The following is a 20,302-nucleotide window of genomic DNA, read 5'->3' on the forward strand; positions in this document are numbered from 1 at the left end:
AATTCAGAAATGGGCGTTCTCTAACCAAATTCTGAGATAGGGTGTTTTTAAATAAAATTCTAAAATAGGGCGTTCTTCAATCAAATTATGAAAAGTTTTCTGAGATAGGGCGTTTTCGAAATTACATTTCCTAGTTGTACTCATAGTAGTAAAAATTTGCAGCTTCTCTAAATATTTTTTGATAAAAAAAAAAAATATGGGTGTATTTTTTGCGTTATAGAACAATCCTAGGGGGTAAGAACATACAAATTCCGACTTTACTTTTTCACATGTATTTTTGGACCACCCTAATGTACATACATCCATAAGCCATTAGCATATCTAAACAATTAGTTGTCTATTTAGTCGACTGCTTGAAGAGTGGAGTTTGACTCTTTACGGGTACACAAGTTCATCATTCAATTTAACCGACTGCCACATCAACGTCAATATAAAGATTTGCTTTTCAATTAATTATCTTCGTTAGTATTTCAATTAAACCGCTCACAACAATGCTGCTATGAGTAGCTTTAGGCTATTAGTCTCCTCCCTTTTTTTACTCTTTATTGCGGCTTTATTTAATTCTTTGTTTATTATCCTTAGCACGTGCAACACAAAGTTGCATTTCCTTTCAGGGTGTGGCGGCAGCGAATGGATTAGTTTATACAAGTACTTGGACGATCTAGGCATAAGGAACACTTATAAATTAATTGTATGAAAAAAAAACATAATTAAGTTCTGGTTTACACATAGCAAAATATATTGAAGCCATATGTATGTATATGTTGTATATGTGGATTTAAATATGTTTAAGAATTGCTCGTTTAAAGTAATAAGATATTTTGTTTTTAAATTCTGCAGATTTAAAGTTCTACATTATGCATTAATTTGCATACAAACGTATCCACACATAATTGAAATGTTCGCACCAATAAAAGAAAAATAAAACAACATTGCAAGAAAAAAATATAAAGAGAAAAATATACAAATGCTAATACGTATTTAGGAGCATGTATAAAGCTTTTGCCGACAAATGTTAACACGAGTATGTACGTACTAGGGCATTTAATCCCGTGATCCAGAATCCCGAGATTATAGCTCCGCGATCCCGATATTTTTACTGTTTTATTTCAATAATCAGGCAAGTTCTAGAGTCCGAGTAAAAGTGAAGTTGAAAACGAAAAATTAATTCACGTACATTTGACATGGAAAACAAGAAATACATAATACGGTGTTCACATGAGGCGATTTTACAAACAACTTTTCGTTGAAAGCAACAATCGCCTGGTGTGAACGGCCTTTCAACTAATCGCTTCCAAGGAAGTTGGAGGCAGACAGCTTCATCATTCATCTAATCACCTCTAAAATTGCTGCAAAATTGCCTCATTTGAACACCGTTTATCACAAAAATTTGCATTCAAAGTGAATTTGAGTCATTCGCAATCGGAAGTGAATTTCAGAACCTGCCTGAATAACTGTAGGTACTTGTTCAAACATTCTGTGCAAAAACTGTGCTAGAACGAAAAATCTGGTAGCAATTGAAAACACCAGCAATTTTTAAAGTGTTGTTTCAGAGTTGTTCTTCATTTTACTTTGTTGGCGTGGTTTTGTGGTAATGGAATTTCTGCAAATATGGTTGTGTGTGGTTTCATTTTATGATTGCTGCTGGGAACTGTGAGCCACTGCAAAATGCAAAAATTGGGATAAAGTCGGAAGTTCCGATAAATCCCGGGATAAGAATTTTTCAGTATTGAATGACCTATTATGAACGTACATACATATGTATGGTAAAAATATTGTAGAGGGAAAGAAATGCACAACCATTTGCTTGTGCCATGAGAAGTTGCATATGCATGCATATACATTAGAGTGGTCCAAAAATGCATGTGAAAAGTAAAGTCGGAACTTTTATGCTCTCACCCCCTAGGATTCTTCTATACCGAAAAAAAAGCCCTTATTTTTTTATTTTGAAATCAAAAAATATTTAGAGGTCGCTCAAAGCGCCCAAAATTTTCCATGTATTTTATTTAAAGTCTCCTAAAGAAAACCAGAATTTTGCGATCGAAAAATACTGACTTTCAAGAATTCTATACCATTTATAGGAAAAAATTTATTTTTCCCATATAAAAATACATAGAAAACTTTGAGCGCTTTGAGCGACCTCTAAATATTTTTTGATTTTAAATTAAAAAAATAGGAGTATACTTTTTTCGATATAGAACAATCCTAGCGAGTGAGAGCATTACAATTCCGACTTTACTGTTTTTGGACCACCCTAATGTACATATGTAGGTATGCATTTCTGCTGTTATTATTATTGCAATGTTTGCATGTCCGTCTGCATTGCTAACGTCGTAGTTGGTTTTTCTGAATAGCTTGTCGAGGCAATGCTTCCACTTGTTCTCTTCAGGGGATTGCTCACATTTTTTGTTGTTTATCTTACATATTTGTTTGTTTTGTTTATGCAGTTGTGCAACGAAAGGCGTAAATGAGCTTATTCTACATGAAATGTGGCATGCAAATTGTGAAGCGCACAGAAGCAAAGCTAATATGGATTGCATTTTGCTATATTAGATACACTTCGGTGTTCATCAGCACAACGGTATTTCATAAAACTAAAGAAGTTACTTTGAAGTTTCTTGCGTATTTGCTAAAATGAGCGAGTACAACTCTTAGTAGGTATTTACTTAATAAAAAAAAAAACTATTTCTAAATGTAAATATATAGTCTCCCCTAAGAAATTCCACTTGGATACGCCGGCTGCGCTATGCATTAATAAGTATTACTTAGGAAACAATTCTAAGTTCCTGCAAAGACAAGGATGGCAAGGACGGCAGCGAAGAGCTGGTGGGACGCATACAACAGTTGCTAAGCGCAAACATACATGCCGGAAGATTGGAGTCCCAGTGGAACTTGCCTAATTTTAAAGAAGAGTCCATTGCCGCGCAATAAACCTTCCTAATATGGCATATACGGTCCTATCGACGATATGAGAAGCCCTACATGAGCCAACTGATTAGCCTTTATCGTTGTGGCTTCAGATCTAGAAACTTCGTTCGAAAGAGCCCTATACAAACAAATCGTCATGCACCACTTTTCCTTTGACTTCAAGGCAGATTGTTATAGCACGAAAAACGCAGTCTCTATGAAGTTATGCCTAAAATTCGGGATCCCTGCAAGACCACTGCGGCTATGTTTCGAGAGTAACTCTCTGGCTGTTCGAACAGGAAACTTCTATTTGCGTAACTTCTTCAATTTGATGCTGAACCGCAGCAGCACCATATACAGCAAAATCACAAAGCCTAAGTATCAGAGCCATCACCCCAGCGTTCTCTGGCTTAGCAGAGGAGGCTTGAGAGGTCGGCCTAGCGGTGAAACCAAGATAATAACAAAAACAAAACAAAGGGTTTACTAGCAAAATAAAAGAGTTCTCGCTTATATGAATTTACGTCACTTTGGCAGTTGGCGGATTAAGCTAAGCAGAACTGCTGACAAAAAGTGCTATTTTGGACAGAGTAGGCAGCTGAGAGACGAACAAGATGGATGCTCTACAAGTCTCTCATCACGCGAAGATCAGAAGGCTTTTGGGAAATCGAGAGAACTATTCTTCGCGTAGGCGATGCGTACCGTGGAATATGCGAGAACAAACATTTTAACCATAAAAATATAATACAAAAATGGCGCTGACTTCGACATACTTAGTTCTAAAAAAAAAACGGATGCCTAATAGTGGTTACATACTGAACCATCGTCTATATATATATGAGGCCTATAGCGCCACAGTAGCTTAACTGACATTTCAAAAAAAAAATTTATGTGCACCTTAAAATGCATTACTAGAATCGAAAAGGCAATAGCTCGAAGCACGAATATTTCTATATATCACATTTAAGCTTTTCTTTTCCACATGCTTTTTAAAATTAATTATTTAACTTTCATATTTGTGTGCACAACATTTCGCCAACTTTTTGAATCGTTCATACGCAATTTCATTAAATTTTATTACGCCCGTCAATCGTGTGCCCTTAAACTCAAACTCACATACATAGCGCGCAATAAAATCGAAGTAAGGATGTTTGAGTTGTCTACTGATTATCACACATACAGAACAAGGTAGTATATCTAACCCTGCGGGAAATGTATCTATGTAACTATAAGTTAACTTGAAGTTGATTAGGAAGGAACTAAAGGTAACTATTATCTGTATATTTTCTTTGAGGAAAGCTAATTATATTGCTATGGCGATGGCCGCGAAATAGTCGAGGGTGGTTACCTCTGCATTAGATGTCAACTAACTTGTAACTAACTACTTTTGGACATAAAATATCAGTAAGAAAACAAAATATTTTTTTATTTTTTATTTTTTATTTATTTACTTTATTTTATTTCATTACATACATGTTTTCATATTCGACCTCCGTCAGGCATAACTTCAAAAGGATAATAAAAAATTTCGATCTTCATTTTACTTGTCCTTAATTCGAAATAGTATTTGTGTAATGCAGAAAGAAGTGTATTCGAAGTAAACTTGTTTAAAGAAAACAATCTCCCAGCTTAGTTTGCATTACTCCTACAATACTTGTCAACTAGTTTCAAGTTAGCTTTTTGTAGTTAACTACAAGTTACATATATATTTTTTAGAAATCCCGAAAGTTAACTACAAGTGGGTTATTATTTATCAATTGATAATTTGTGTCTGCAGGGAATTCATACATGTGTGTACGTACGTATGTATGTATTTGATTACGATGCTATGTACGCAGTCAGTCACATTACACGCTCATTTACTGGCTTTTGATGTATGGCGAATGCTGACGACACACAGTGGGATGTCCCCATATAAGTTGCTGCCAAAAGTATAGTAACCGTACTACTAACTAATTCGCTGAAATGTCGTATACAGTGATCGGACTTCTACCACATTGTGGTAGATCTGCCACTTTTTTGAGCCACATATTCGCGGTTTTGAGTAGTTTTATTTTTGCTCGACATAATTTTTTTCTTAATTTTAAGAGCAAAGATTGTCCAACACGAAACACTATAGAGTAACAAGAATGATATAATAGGTTTGTTCCACAAGCTACGCGAAGTCACTTCGAGTTACACATACGCGTTCCACAAGTAAGTTTTAGAGTTTATTCGATATACGCTGACAGTTTTAACTTTGCTCGAGTTTTTCTACAAGTAGCTTGTGTAACAAACCTAATTGAATTGCTCAAGTAAACGTAAATAAAGCCGCATGGGAGGATAAAATAAACAGTAAAATAGTAAATTTGATCAATTATCAATTTTTCGACAGGAAACGTGGTTTGTGTTAAATTGCAAAATATATGATTTATAAAAAGAATTTATAGCGAAAATTTAAGTGCATCTAAAGCTTCTGAGGCGTTGTGTTTACTTTTACTTGAGAATTGTCAAAATCTGTAAATTACAAGTAGCGGTTTCTGGAACGTGCCACATTTGTTCGCTACGTCGTGTTCTGATAAAAAGAAAAGCTGGCAGCACTCCGCACGGTTGCAGAAATCTATTAAAATATGTTCGAAAAATATCTTGATATGGAAAAAACTGCTTTACACTGTCAAGCAAAAAAGTGCCAGGACTCAACGCAGTTTTTAGAAACTTCAATTTTGCTTTTTATTACACTAAAATAAAATTTTTTTTAGAGTCTAATTAAAAAGTTTGCAATTTAGGTGAAACCTTGCAGCATTTTTTTAATTTGTGTACAGAGTTTAATCTAAAACCTGGGATCTACCAATTTTTTTTTTTAAATCTACCACATTTTTTTCCAGCTTCTACCACACAAATTTTTTTTTAAGTCCGATCACTGGTCGTATATGCTCTTTACTGCACTTAAGAATGAAGAAGTGTGGAAAATATTAAAGGTCGACACCCTGCGGCCTGCAACGCCCACAACTTTTGTGCGCTCAAATTTAGAGTAAATATATGCTGGCGTTAGCCAGAAAATGAAAAATCTGAAAGAACGTAAAAATCGGTTAATATTGTTCTCCACCAACGGTAAACAAATTGGTGCAAATGTTAAAATCGTAATTTTTTATGAAATTAGGTGTGCCCCACCTATCTACTCCCAAACTTTATAATTTTTAAATATCCCTTTTTTTAAAGTGAGCACCCCAACAATTGTATACCTACAAAATTATGTAGAATTTCAAGTAAAACTATCTTATGATTTTCAGAATTCTATAGTCTATTCTATTTATATATTCTATTTTATATATATTCTATTTTTGACCGCTGTAAATCCATTGTGCGACGCTGCTCGTCGTGGAGATAAGTGAAAATGTTTAAGTGGAAAAATTACTTCTTTTCGTGAAATGTTGATTGATTTTGTGGCATTGCCCTTCAGTAATAGTGGCAAGCGCAAATCAATGTGCATTAGGGTGATCCAAAAATGCATGTGAAAAAGTTAAGTTGGAATTTTTATGCTCTCGCCCGTTGAGGAAACCAATAAAAAATTGTCAGTGTTAAAAAATGGTTAAATAAACAATTGGGTATTATAATTGAAAGTCTCCTGAAGAGAACTAGAGTTTTCCGATCGAAATATTGATTTTCAAGAATTATATACCATTTTTGCGAAAAGTTGTTTTTTTTCCATGTAAAAATACATGGAAAACTTTGAGCGCTTTGAGCGACCTCTAAATATTTTTTGATTTCAAAATAATAAATAGGGGTATACTTTTTTCGTTATAGAACAATCCTAGGGGGTGAGAGCATACAAATTCCGACTTTACTGTTTTGGACCACCCTAGTGTGCATACAATGTCACAGATTGAATTCAAACGCGTGTAATGAAGGTCAAGGATGTTATTTTAAATGATTTCAATTTCAGTAAATATGTTTTTCTTCTTTTTTGGATTTGCGAAGAGTAAATTTATTGAGACTACGATTAGATGGAAGAAGATCAAACCCGAATTAATTGGAGATGTAAAAATGCAAAGGGTAAAGAAAAATATAATATTTAGAATTTTTTTCTTAAAATACCTTACTTTGTACGAAATAATTTAGGGAATTGAAAATTTTGATGAAAGAGATATAAATACAACATAGCATATAGTACTCATCATAACTTTACGACACTTATACATTGACAAGATTTCACCATTTGTCTTAATATTTTTTATTCGAAAATTTTTACGAAAGTTTGTTGATTCTTTTTAATGTTCCACAAAGACTGAAACTTGGATTTGTATGTTTTTTATATAATATAAATGCTATATTTTTATAGACAAATAAATAAAATATTCAGATAAATAGTCAAATCTTGTCAGTATTTGATTGTCGTAAATTTATGATAAGCACTATATATTTATACGGTGACCATATTTATGAGAGCCGAAAACAGGTCAAAAAATAATTTTGCAAATTTGTTCCACAATAGCTTACAGATCTTAAAGCCTTCTTCAATGATCCTAGATATATTAGCCCTGAAATAGTATCTTTATAGTAACATAACGAATTTGTAGGAAAATTTTCTCGAGATTTTTATCCCGTAAAATTTGTAAAAAAAATTCCTTAAATTTTAGTATAATAAGGTGCAGTTTTAAGTTGCTAAGGCTTACCAATAATTTTTCATACAAATTATATTTGACTATTTTTTTAAAAGAGAAGCAAATGAGCAGCACTTTCCGCTCGCACTTTATAATACTTAATTTTAATAAGCTACTAAACTGCAAACCAAATTTGGCGTCCTGTATAAAATAAATAAATTACCAGGACAATGGGTCAAAAAAGAGGACTGTCCCGTACAATACAGGACGGATGGTCACCGTAACTATATATAAACGTAGCAGCACTTTCATTATGTGCATAAATAATTAAATATTGCAAACAGCGACAGCAGAGCTAAAACCTTCGCATACTTAAGTACAACCCTAAATTGTCAATCTAAGCTATGCAGGATATTGATTGTATTTATACAAAGCCTTCGCTTACAACGCGGTCAACTTAAATGCAAAAGCACTTACAAAGATACTTAATGGAATCCTCTTTCCTGATTAGCCACAAGCTACATATGCAAACACAATTTGACCACATACCTACTCATACAGTAACAGCTATGAATAATAAACAGCTACTGTTTAGACAACGAGATCAACGGTTGGTTAGTTTTATTCGGCGAATCTTTGGCGCTGTACACTGATGGACTTACCGTAAATAAGCATGCATGGATACTTACATACATATTTATGTAAGTGCATATTTAACGACCTTGCTGTACAGTTGCCATTAGATAGTGCTTTTAATAAACAACGGCGGCTTACATGTTTGTGGATAGTGTTGTGGCTGTGTTCAATAATTAAATTTTAATTGCGTAGCTGCATTACTCAATTAAGAAGTATGTGGACCGGAGCGAATGCCAAAAGTGCAGTTGCGTGTATTTTGCGTGGGTACAAATTAATGTAACTGAAATTGTTTGAAATATGTCAATAACTAAATTTGAGTTGTTAATAAGTTTGGATATGAGCTATATGCTTTTCTAGTAGCTTTTAAATAATGTTTAGTAAATAGATAAAGCGATATGATCCAGTTTTCACGGCCAGAAACGTTCTTTTATGGAGACATACTATATGTATATTTATGGTATGAGCAAAGCCAGCAAGCAAAGTATTTATTTGGTGTGCGATCAGTACCAGAGGATGTGGTATCCACAACTTCTCGGTTGATTCCATAGGTCACTTCTGAAATATTCCTGCTATTGCTTTTACAAACCGCTACCTGATTCTCTGTGATATACAGGAAGAGTGCTATTATTATATTTTTAAACAATATCGGACATTTTTCCTATGAAGGGTAATTTTTTTGACCAATCACTGGCCCCTAAGCGTATCAGAGCGGACTTGCATTTTCGTCATCAAGAAGTCACTTAAAGTAAACAGATATGTTTATTTGGTGCAAATCATAGTATAGATTACTCAAGAAAAACGAAAAATTCATATAAAATTACACCCAAGAAACGGAAAATAAATTTTCATCCATCACAATTTTTTTAATAAGAAAATTAAGAGCAAGGCCAAGTACTTTTTTAAGCAACAGAAATAATGAAAAAAACGTCTTATAAATTTTCTTGAGCGCTGTATACTAAGGTTACTACTAAAAAGTTGAAAAAATAACTGGCCAACAAAATTTGCGGTAATGCTTTTGAGATCTGATTCCTATAGGATATGTGCGTATTCTTTAAATTATTTAAAAGCTTCAAAAAATGCATTTTTTAGAATAAAGATAAGAAATCTTCTGGACAGCAGAAAAAGCACATTCCACAAACATTAGTCATAAAAACAATTTTTTCTCAATAAAGTATGTGGCGAATGCAGTCTGAATTATCCTCCTATTTTTTCATCACATTCATACCAAATTGGTTGAAAACTGTCTTATTGTAGGCGCTAATATACTCCCTGTCAATTGAGTAGCACACCTTTTTCGTCCTCAGTATGTACAGTTTTCCTTTTTCTTGGTTTAATATTCATTCATTTTTTTATAAAAATGTAGCACATTCTACTTGCAAATTCGAATTTAAAAGTTTCTACAAATTTAAAAAATATGGTTCCTTTTTCTCAATTTTTACTGCTGACAGTGCTGTAAATTTTCTTCCATATACAAATTTTGTCGAGCATACTTTGTATAGAAGAAAATGCATGAAATGGTTTAACAGAACGGCAGAGACAATCGAATTATTTAAACCATTCCCATGACAGTCGGGTCTACGTAACCTGGAACGACCAAGATTTATATCTGGCCAAGGACTGTCACTCCACCAACACTCTCCAAAAAGTCTTTAGGGAATTTGTATGCTGTTACAACCACAACAACAACAACAACTTAAACGGCAGGTTCTGATTCTACATATGTAAAGAACCAATGGCCATTGATTGTGGCACAAGCAATTGTTGGAAATTATTATTCGCCGGAAAATTTGGTCAGGGTTATGCCTAGATAAAAATTTTATACAAAGAACGTAAAAGTTCACCGAAAATAAAAAACGCGAAATATGCCCCTTGAAATATGCAACAACCTATTTATGCTTTCTTTTATATTTTGCTCATAAATACAATCCTAGCTTTTTTCGATGGTGATGATTGGAGATTTTACTATATGAGCTGAGACCATTATGCCGCTATAACACAAATTTTTAATTTTTTGTGTATTTTTCTAGCACTTAAAATCGAATTTTTGTTGCACACTAGAAATCACTGCAGTGATGAGATAAATTTTTTGACTCTGTTAGAATAGAGGGGTTAATATAAAATTCTTATTCGGTACGGATTTTGAAGCCAGTCGGTATAACACCCTTTTGTTAATTATGAAAAAATGTTTCTACCTATAAAATATTCTAATTCTAAGCCCAGTTGATAGCTAAAAATTATTTAAATTGTGGCTGTCATATATTTTCGAAAAAAGTATAAATATGCATGCATTTTTCCGCCATTAACTAGCAACCACCCAGAGTTCACAAGCATAAATATGTAACTAACGTAGCCCTCAGGCCACTTTGATACATATGTACATATACATATAAAGCACACTTAGAAGAAATTGTTCGCACTTGTTTAACAACATCTGCTTATGGGCATAAAAGCTGCCACGCATGGTAACACCCGGCAATCTGTTGATGCACTTTGTCGATTTTAACTTCACACCACAGGCGGTCGCCAACAAATATGTAAACAACTGCAGTCATAGACATATGTATGCACACATGTAGATGCATTATCACATAAATGTGCTTACATGCTGACACTTTAACACGATTTCTTGCGGCACTGTGTGATTCGTATTATAAGTTAAGTGCACAATGGCATTACAAGCCAGTAGCGGACTTAAACCCTGAATGCTATAGAATTTGATGCTACATACATAAGTATATGACGTTTTCAGTATAAAAGAAGTATTATGGCGGGATGACATGTGAAGTTCGCTTTATATTCTTTGTTGATTCTTATGGCGTTTTCTTTTCTCGAAAAAAAAATTTCACCTTCTTATATGGCAACATTATCAGAGTGCAACATTTCAAAGAATGCGAACGCAAATATGCATGTGAAGATGCTGGGAAAGGAACACAAAAACTTGACAGTCTAAGCGCAGGGCAGAATAAACGCAACATTATTTCGAGAAAAGAAAACGATATTAGTTTATATATTCCATTGTGCTCTGATTTAGCTGACGTGTGTGCAAAAGTAGAATGCATGACCCTATCGCGCGTAAAAAAAAATACAACTTATTTAAAGTATAGTCGACAAAGCATATTTTTGTTCTCAAATAAACGTTTGTTACTAATCTTATTAAGTTATTGTTGAATGAGTGAAGTAAAGGTGCTCTTACACTTGCCACTTTTTATATATGGAATTGTCAACATATCGTGTAAAGACAAATTAGATTTGTTTTTGTACAAAGCAGATGCACGTAAATACGAAATATAAATGTTTTTATTTTCATCTGACACACAGATCGAATCATGTGAGTTTAGTTTATTTCGTTTTCAAAGAACGTATTTTTAAATAGCTAAAAAAGACTGTGAATTTGACAGCCATACACAATTACATATGTATGTATTGAAAAAGTCACATTTACAGATGCAAATACATATCGTGTAAGAACATCTTAAACAAGTGCAATCGATATGCTTTCAATGATTCAGGTTGGAAAATAATCGCTGAACAGTATGGGTAAAATAGTGTTTTGCAGGAATGGCTACCAGAAAGTGATTGTAGAAGGTCTATATTGGAGGATTTTACAAACATTGAATAAGTTATAGTACCAGCTGGAGCTTCTAAGCTGAGAGCAGGCGGCTAAGCGAGCACTACGAGATTTCGCTAGAGAAGTTTTTGGCAGAGGGAAGGTGATATTATCCATGAACATGGAGAAAGAAGGATATCAGCTCCTGCTAGCCCTACAGCCAAGAGACGACTTCTGCAGATTAGTACCATACATTGGTACGCTCGCGGCTCGTAACTCCCGAGGTAGGATATTTGTGTAAATGGTACCCGATAATATTTCCCGTAGAAATCTATCTATGTCATCAGCCTGAGAGTGAAAATAAATCTGAATGAGAGAATTGTCATCTTCAATCAGGTAGTCGGGAGATACTCAGAGTACCTTCATCTTTCGAAGTAACATCATCAGTTGGGTGGGTCCCTGGAATAAAATAGATGTTTGGTAATACGATAATAAACACCTCTACACATTCTATTCCAATGTGATGCCATTTCTGGGTCACTAGAATGAAACTGTCCCACAAATACCTTCTGATCTTTTTGAGCACTATAGGTCGAAAGCATAAAAGAGCATAAGGCGCATGAGTAGCGCTAAACACTATCCTCGGCCTAGTCTCTATCGATCTTCACCTGAAAGGAGTGGCTATGAAAACTGCAGTTAGACACAAAAACCAGATCTGTGGGGCGCTAGACACATCGGGCACAGGTTAATTATATGATCTGTTATTTACAAGTGCGTTTCCCTTCGAGAAGAAAATGCAGAAGAGACTTAGTAGCCGATAAATAGGCTACCTATCTATACACCGATGTATTCAAGATAGATTGTGGTTTTGCCGCAGAGATATCCATCCATGGTCAAGCATTGATTTAAATATTTATGTATGTATGTATGTATGTATATATTTGAAATTCTACATAAGTTTGTGAGTTTTACGTTTTTCGTGCGCTTATTGCAAAAAGCCATATTTAAAAAGGCCCAAGGAAGATAACGCTGAATTACTCTCAGAACAAATAAGCATTCGTGTCATATTTGAAATAGCTCCAGCTGCGATAAATTGCGTGTTCAGCTTTTATTGGTATTTTTATTATAGCAACACTCCTATAAAATTGATTGATAGGGGTGTTCACGATCTGTGGCATTTAGGTGTAGGTTCATTTTCAAACAATAAAATGCGTGCTAGATTGCTACGTTGTAACTTTATACCTAAAATGCTGCTAATCGTGAACTCCCATTACGTAAAAAATAAATGTGTAAGAAACAATTTTGATTCTGTCGCAAGTAATTTATATTAATTTTTGTATTAATGCAGACATATAATAAGTCAATCTGATTGAAGACTATTTTTTTAAATTTAATTTTGTAGTTTGTTTATTTTTTTGTCCGAAGCTTATAAGGGGACGTTCCACTGTATGACGTTCGTACTCAGATTACTGACAATGTCGATATGGGCATTTACTAGCATCTCCGCTTATCAAATTTAAGTTGGTAAATACATGCAAAATGTAAGTACGCTCCTTATCTCAATTAATCAGCGTGTCTGTTGATTCCCGCACAAGACAGAGGCCCAGCTACTAAGATTGCAGTGCTTCCAACCAACGCACTTTTTATAACTGAAAAGATTCCACATCACTTTACAGTAAGTACGTTATGAACATCGTATATTTAGAGCTGCCAAGATGTGGTGGTGCGAAATTCCTGCTACAACCAATTGCTACTTCATTGATTTAGTGTTGTCCATGGCTTCTTTGGGAGGAAAATAATGTGAGTGATAACTTTCAAAGAATCTATTATCATTACGGTGACCATAAATATGGATCCAAAATGAAGGACAATTTTTCAAAAATATGCCTACATATATTTACGTAGTATAAAAATATCAAAAGAGTATTTATGATTCTAAATTCTTAATACATTTTAAACTTTAAAAACGAATCACGTTTTCTTCGTCGATATTAATCTTTTTTACATGAATATTTATAAAAGTATAGTAAAGCTTATTATAATTACAATAGCTCACACGAAAAGTGAAAATCTTTAAAAGATTATTTTATAGGCAAATTTTGAGTCGTTCAAAAAAAAAAACAATACCCTTTTTTCGTTTTTTGGTACTTTTCGCAGTTATTTGTAAAAAATCGACGTCATGAATCGACGTAAACGACGAGTTACAAAGGTATTTATGTGCCCTTTACAAAAATATATAATTTGCGCAGATTGCGCTTCATAGCATCTACATTTCTAATCCGATTTTCATTTTCTTTGGCTCAAAATTCATTGTAATAATATATCTTCTTTATCGAATTTTTAAACTAATGAAAAAAATAATCAAATAAAACTGCGTATTTGATTGAAACTCTCATTTTTTCGACTTTGACGACAAAATGCAAATGGTCGCCTGTAGCACTAATAATTTTCATTGAAGTCGCCACAAGATATATATTTTGGTAAGAGGCACATCAATACCCTTCGAGCTGTAAGTCGCTTACGTTGATTGGGAGATTTTTTCATGAGATATTGAAGAAAAGCTACGAAAAGCACCAAAAAACACTTTTTTGAAAAAATCCATCCGTTGTCCGATAATTTTAAAATAACGCATAAAAAGCGGGACAAATGCAGGACACTTGGAAAAAATCAGTACATTTTCAGGTTTTTTAGGTTTGAAAAACTACGCAGGACCGACCTTTGAAAAACAGTACGGTCCTGCAAAAAACAGAACGGATGGTCACCGTAATTATCATTGCATACAGAGCTCAGTAGTTCGCCTCCATGTAATAAACAGTTTTATCTATTTCAATTTAGGCCAATAATTGCTGGAAAAGTGATGTCTTCATCATCACGTTCGCAAGAAACGGGCGGTGTATGGCATTATCAAAGTTTCAAATTGCGTAAAAATAAATGTGTAACACTGTACTTACGGCAAGTTGAGGAATGTAAATCTTCACACAAAAAAATTCCCTCACAAATATCAAACATACGAACAAACAATGTAGCTTTGTCAACAAAAGGAAGAGAACACAATGAACTAGGAAGAAAAAAAGTAAATACTAAGCTCAAAAAACCAGCAAGCATGAAGGTGTGTACATACATATGTAAATGTAGGTGGACGCGGAAACAGCCAGAAATATCTGCACGAGAAAAACAAAAGCAAATGAAATGAGGAATATGTACATACAAATGAATAAGGAGCAAATCAAATGTATAAAAAGGAATTGAATTAGGTACGTAAACAGCCAGGTGTTTTTCATAGCTTTGAAAGCTTATTCGGAAATAGGCGTAAACTAAACATGCTGTGTCAGCAGCAGCAGCAGCCGGCAACACCAAAAATGCCAATAAGCTACATATATAAATATTATGTAGTAAAAGTCGTTGGAGTGTTAATAGACGTCAATAAAAATGTCGTTTTGATTATAAAAAGAAAATCCGACTGATACTAGACGTATTAAATACTCTGCATACCTATATACATTTCTACACACACACATATGTAACTATATGAGCAAATCTCACTAGTTGTTACATTTTTCGACAATAACATGTTTTGGTCGAAAATGGTGGTTCACCTATGTATCTTAGAAAATGCATTATCTTTAGTTTTATATAAAGAACAAGATTCCATAGCGAAATTGTATTTAAATGAAAACTTAAAAAAGATGCACATACTAAAGAAAAGTAAAAACAAGTAAGAAAGTCTAAGTTCGGGCGGAGCCGAACATTAAATACCCGGCGCAAGTATTAAATATATGTTTTTTCACCTTTCCGAAAGATACCGCTAGATGGTAAACCGGGGTGTACCAATTTTGAGTAGCGTCCTTAAATTTCGAAATATTGCAGTTTCAAGCATTTCTGAAATTTACCGTTATATGAAAAGCGGCCGTAATTTTGGCCTGAATTTAATAATTTTTAATAATTGGCTTTTATGTGGCAAGCACAATAACCGTACCGAGTTTGGTACAAATTGGTGTAACGGTTACCGATATACGTATATGTTATCATAAGTAGGCGGTGCCACGCCCATTTTCCAAAATTTTACCATAAACATATTTCTTGGTAAAGAATTGTTGTAAGCATCAATTTTGAATAAATTAGCGTTAATAGTTACTGATTTATCGAAGATTTTGTATTTCTCTAAATTACCGTTATATGTGATGTGGGCGTGGTTATTGTCCGATTTTTTTAATTTTCGGCCATTTAGTATGCTGTATCAAGGCCAACAACTGTGCCAAGTTTGGAAGAAATCTGTGCAGCGGTTACCAAGATATACACATGTTACCATAAGTGAGCGTGGCTACGCCCATTTTCCAAAAATTTATAATATTCTTATTTTTCGTCTGAAAATTATTACAAATATCAATTTTGAGTGAATTATCTTCAGTAGTTACTAAAATATCGCAGTTTTCGTATTTCTGGAAAATGCCGTTATATGGGAAGTAGGCGTGGTTATTGTCCGATTTTTAAAAGTTTCGGCCATTTAGTATGCTGTATCGAGGCGAACAACTGTGCCAAGTTTGGAAGAAATTGGTGCAGCGGTTACCAAGATATACACATGTAACCATAAGTGGGCGTGGCTACGCCCATTTTCCAAAAATTTATAATATTCTTATTTTTCGTCTGAAAATTATTACAAATATCAATTTTGAGTGCATTATCTTCAGTAGTTACTAAAATATCGCAGTTTTCGTATTTCTGGAAATTACCGTTATATGGGAAGTGGGCGTGGTTACTGTCCGATTTCGCCCATTTTCAATACCAACCTACCTTGGATTAACAGAAACCTACATACCAAATTTCGTTGAGATATCTCAATTTTTGCTCGAGTTATCGTGTACACGGACGGACGGACAGACGGACAGACGGACGGACAGACAGACATGGCTTAATCGATTTCTCTATTCATTCTGAGCATATATGTATACATTTGTCTATATCTATCTCGATTCTTTTTGGCTGTTACAAACAACCGTTATGTGAACAAAATTAATATACCCTTGTGCACAAGTGCGCTCGGGTATAATAACCACTCGTACTCATATACCCGTAGTTGCGAATGTAACGTATACGCCCCGTAACACCATACGAAGTCATCTAATATGTTTACTCGCACGCCTTTACTCAATTTAAAAGTGATTAAATATTGGTGTTTAAGATTTTTACATAGTATTCCTTATGCACATGGCTTATTCCACGGTAATCGATACCGAATAAAATGAAAATAAACTTAAGAATTTTAGTGTATTATTTTGATGACAGGTAAAATTGGAATCAAAGTCATTGACGCTATTTCCTCATTCAAATGGAAATAGCATCAACAATGCTTAAAGTATGTCGATTCATAGAAAAAAAATGTTGTTCTTACAATAAATATTGCCCCATGTGTGTTGTTTTTTAATACATGAAAAGGTTATTGCCAAATCCTCAGTGCGCTATTAATCCTCACACAATCATGAACTACCACCAATTGATTTTATTAAACGATTTAAATTTACGAATATAGTAAAACACGATGCGAAAAACCAAACGCAAAACGCAGCTGGGATACGAGAAATATTTGAAGAGTGTAGAAATACTATTACTTCACTTGTCAGGACAAAAACAATATTTCATACGGTTTAAGAGTTAATAGCCTTATTAAAAGTACACTAATATTTTTGAAAATAAGGTACGTCTTTAGGTAGCATAATCTTTTATGTGCTCGTAAAATACGATTTTTTGAGAAATAAATTCAGTTTAGTTGTGTATTTGTGTATTCATTCTAAACTTGTCACACCCGTCACAAAGTGGAGTCACATCCGTCACAGTGGATTTTGGAACATATAATCTATAATTTCCAATAGAAGTAAGCAACTTTGGCGTAAATGTTGGGTATGTTTATTTAACTACGCAAAGAACTATTTAAAACTATAAGCAGAATACAGCAGAAAAACTCGAATGCAAGTAAGTAGTAACTAATTTGGTTTTCGTACTCGTCACAGTGACTACATTTATATAACTCGTTTGGATTAAATTGTTTTTGATTTTTTTTTCTAAGCATTATGTATATCTCGGAAACCTATGTATTAGAAAATACTCGTTTATTGTATTATGTGTAATTTTTTATTACCCTATATCCGTTCGTTTTGGCAAGAAGATCATTTTCATTGTTTAATTTTAACATTTAAAAAAAGTTTCAAAAATTACAAAACAGCTGCGCCAGATATTCTGCGAAAAGTTCTATAGCTTCACTGCTTCTTCGCTAGATTTTTCAGGCTTTGATTTCTGAACTATTTCTGAACGATGTTCATACCAAGGCACATTGAACAGGTAGTATCAGTAGAGCAGCTGATTTGATCTTTTTTGTTTTCAAATTACTTGGCCTCGAAAATGTCAAATATTTAAAATTTTTTCTCACAAAAATTCTAAATTGTTAAAATTTATTTGCATTTGAAACCTTTTTCCCAACGAAACAAGCGATTGAATAGCAGCTTTTGGAACGTTCGCCCAACTCAGCAGCAACACTGCTGATTACTGGGCCTTGCAAAGGATGGACACTGTTGCGAGAAGCAAGCAAATTTACTAAGAAAGAAAGTTGCAGCAATTTTTATTTTTTCCAGTTAAAATTTTTTATTTTTTATTTTTTTTTTGTATTTCACATGGCACGCTTTGATTTACAAAAAAAATCAGAACAGTTGGTGACACTTTCGATACCAGAAGCAACAACAAAATACACGCAAATGTTGTGTTTGCTCTAATTCCTGTTTCATATGCCTTGGTTCATACTTACAAGTTTTGATAATGACATGATATAATTTCGATACGATAATTATGTATTAGCAGGAATGGTATACTCTCAATAAGAGTTTACACTGCAATTTTTAGTTGTCTTCAAAGTTGAGAATCAGCCAAATTTGCACATAAAGAAAAATCGTCATTGGGTCATAAAATCATCAAATCCTCATGGCAATAAAAAATCTTCAAAACTACGACCAAATTATCAACCTGGCAACACTAGATATGTATCCCTTAATTCAAGTTGAATTAAATTTTCTGATTTGTTTCACATTTGGCATGTTTAGTTGAAGCGTAGTAAGACATAGATTTGCAAAAAATGGAACCGCTGGTGGCTCTGATGTCAAAATTAAAAGTACGTTCAACATAAAATGTATGTTTTGTTCTCGTTAAAAATTCTTTCAAGAACAATAGTAACAAAACTTTTTCAATGGAAATTTTAGTAACATAATGCCAGGTAACGTCACTTCAGCTGATCAAATATAAAGCAGAAAAGAGTTTTACATTTAAAATCTGGGAAAATTAACTTTAAATATTTCGAATGTTCCTACAAAAACTTTTATACAAATAGTCTTGCTTAATTCACAGAGTTTTGCAATTTTGTAATCGAAGTCAAAATCCACTTCTGTTTTATTGTAACGTCACGCCAACGCGCATGTTGTTACATCGCTACTACCAACAGTTGTAATTTTTTTTAATATAATAAGGAGCCCTTTTATTGCTATGCAAATCTAGAAAACCCTTTTTGAATTTTTGACTTTTTCATTTTTTTTTAACACTTTGTCAACCAAGTGTCACGTAACGTCAGAGTGGAAATGCCCATATGTACATTGATATCTTCAGGTATAAGCAATGCTTATTAAGCATGAATTGACACTTTCGCGTTGAATTTGCAGATGGCGTTGGGTATGAAAAGTCACACTAGTAGGTGATGAAATATTTTTGCAAATCACTGCAATCGATTACAAACAAAATAAATCCAAAGAGAAATATTAGTGGGAAATACTTTTTCTATGTAAAAGGTGTCGAATTAAAGATTTAAATTTTCATTCAAATATTTTTCTTTTTTTTTAAATTATCATGTATTGCGATCTATGATATCCAATGTTTTTATCGGAAAGGCTCTAATTAAAGTAAATGAATGGCACTGTCAATACGTTTGCAAAATCTGTTGCCAGCAAGACCAGGTGGATTCTGAACTTAATTTATTTAGTGCGAATTTTATCTCTACATACTCGTAGTTTTTAATTCAAATTTGTTTATATTGCTAAAAATACTAGAACTAACTCCTGAAATTTTTAATAGATATGGAGCGTACTCTTTGATGGCGACATGAAGTAGTAATAGAATACTTCACGAATAAGTTTCAAGAGTCTTTGTGCTTACCAAAGGTTAAAGTGGTAGCTGAAAACAAGCTGAAAGAGCGGAAGGCCTAAACAAACCAGGAGGAAAATTGGAGGCTGTGGGAATGACTTATAATGAAATGAAGCCTACAAGTATATCTAAAATTCGAGGTAATTGAGTAAGCTATACCGCGGTCTTATGTCTATACAGTAACCAAAAGAACTTAAAAGAAGCACACGGTACTATCGAATTGTTAGTCAAAAAGCACTATTTGTTAATATTTCTTTAACTAATTCGGAAAATCATTGAAATAGGCTCACTTTAACATATAGCTTCCATACAACTGATTATTCATATTTTTAGTTTGGCCTCTAACTTCATCATAAAGACAAAGTTAAAAGTGTTTATGATGAATACAAATAGAATACATTTTTTACCTGCTTAATTGGAGGAGTTATAACGCAAAACAACGTCTATTAACAACCAGTTGTAT

The sequence above is a fragment of the Rhagoletis pomonella genome, unplaced genomic scaffold, assembly GCF_013731165.1.
Source record: "Rhagoletis pomonella isolate Grant_MI unplaced genomic scaffold, Rhpom_1.0 Rhpom_scaffold_00002, whole genome shotgun sequence".
Lineage (NCBI taxonomy): Eukaryota > Metazoa > Arthropoda > Insecta > Diptera > Tephritidae > Rhagoletis > Rhagoletis pomonella.